Below are 2,310 nucleotides of genomic sequence, written 5' to 3' on the forward strand. Positions count from 1 at the left end.
AAATGACTGCGGATATGTGCCTGTAAAGAAATTAATTACTCGATTTTCTTTAGTTAAAACTTTTTGAGTACACTTTGTAAAGCGCTGTCCAGATTACTCTTACTGGAGGTTAACATATTTGACATTCACCAATCAACTAACCAATGTCTGGTTGTTTCACAAGGAGATCACGCGGCAATCGGATTTTAAATTTTTTTATATATTTATGGTATGCGATATTTAGAACTGAACTACCCATACCGAAAATTAGTTCGATGCAGCCTTCAAAACATCTCTAAAAATCGACTTTAAAGACTACTGTGCGTGTTTAATACACTGAATAAAGATAATTCCTTCTGACCCGCGGTATGGCTCTTGCTCTGTGGGAGAATGCTCAACTCATACGCCGTTGGTCTCGTTTGACTTCTGACTGAGGCGAATTTTCAAACAAAAGTGCATGTTCCACGAGCATTTTCGAAAAGCGTAAAGTTACAAAGATGAAAAAAACGTAATTTTTAGTTTTAATTTTACCGGGATTTGGCATTGTTTCACACATTGTATGTCGAGAAAGAGGAAAAACTGAGTCAACTGGAACCTTAGGTGTAATTTATTCTACACTACATTTTAAATGTTTTTCTTAACGGTCTTTTAGAAAAGATCTTTAATCAGGAATATATATTTGCCATGAAAGCTAGATATTTCTGTGTAACGCGTAATTAGAAATTTTTAATATAAATGACAAATATGTGTTAACTGGCATATATTTTATATTTAAATGAAGTAGTTATTCGAATTTAACACAGTAAAAGACAAAAAGTAATGTCCGAAACGACACTCGAACCAGCGTTGCTGATTTTCTCCATCTTTATGAATTTTACAGCCAGCGGCCTTGTTGCACTGGTAAGACTAACTCCCGTCAGAGCGCCGAAGTTAAGCGCTGTTAAGCTAGGTTAGCACATGGATGGATTACCATCCGAGTCTGCCGAACGGTATTGGCAAGCGGGATGTACTCAGCTCTTGAGAGGCCACTGGAGGAGCGTCTTTATTGAGAAGCAGCGGCTGACAACAGCCAGGGCAGCCATGTGCTGAGTACATACTCCTCCATATCTGAATGCAGTGACGCCTAGTGTCTCAGGGTAACACGGCGGTCGGTCGGCACCGCTTGGCCCTCCGAGACCTATTCGGATGGAGTTTAGCTTAGGTCATATATTTTACGTTTTACGGAAATGCTCGTAGAACATGCACCTTGATTTAGAAATCGGCTACGGCCAGTAATCGAAGTGCTTTCGGAGATGATATCTGAGTTCTGAACATCACGTACCATAAACATAAAACGTTACAAAAATTTGATTGCCGTGTTGTCTTGTTGTCAGTAACTGATTTACTGGGAGATAATGTAGAGCAGTAGCTTGCCTCAGCAGCCCAGTGGAAGTCCACGAGTAGCACAGCCACTGCGTTGCGGGCGAGTCGACACGTAGGGGCACCCGCCGTGGCCGCCCATTAAAGGCCAGCCGTCACAGGACTGCAACAGCAGCCAGCGGGTATGTCACAGCTGTCGCGCCGTCTCGTGTAACCAAAACTAGGGCCTCACTCTGCTGTAACGTGAGCTGCCAGTGATTTTGTGGAAGTTCAGATTTGATCTCACTGAGTATCTCTTCCATATTAATTTATGGTTAACTTTTAGGTGTTCAGACGAGTTGTTGCTTCCATTTTGGTGTCTTACCACTCCTTTATGGCCTAGCTGGATTTGGCACCAGCTTTTGCTATTGATGCGAGTAGAGCATGTCATATATAGAACAGACTACTGACCCGCCCGAATACCCGTGCGCGTCAGAACGCCGCTTCTGAGAATCGAAGGGGAGTGCATGCTTTGGATCGAATCCCCATGCGGGTTAACGAGGCCCGGAGTGCTGGCCAGCCTGGCTTTGCTTTTTAGGTGGTTTCCCACATCAGACTCGGTGAATATGTGCCTCGTACTAACGTTGCGCTTCAGTTACAGTTTTAGAAAGCGTGTAGAAATCGTGCGCACACTTTCATGTAGGATAACAATAGACACAGACAGTAGGAGCACTCAAATTCCATCTCAGGGGAGAAGAGGTGGTTTACCACTAACACTGCTAAATCCAATAAATAACATGCCAAACCCATGAACATCATACACTCCTGGAAATTGAAATAAGAACACCGTGAATTCATTGTCCCAGGAAGGGGAAACTTTATTGACACATTCCTGGGGTCAGATACATCACATGATTACACTGACAGAACCACAGGCACACAGACACAGGCAACAGAGCATGCGCAATGTCGGCACTAGTACAGTGTATATCC

This window comes from Schistocerca americana, chromosome 4 (genome assembly GCF_021461395.2).
Source record: "Schistocerca americana isolate TAMUIC-IGC-003095 chromosome 4, iqSchAmer2.1, whole genome shotgun sequence".
Lineage (NCBI taxonomy): Eukaryota > Metazoa > Arthropoda > Insecta > Orthoptera > Acrididae > Schistocerca > Schistocerca americana.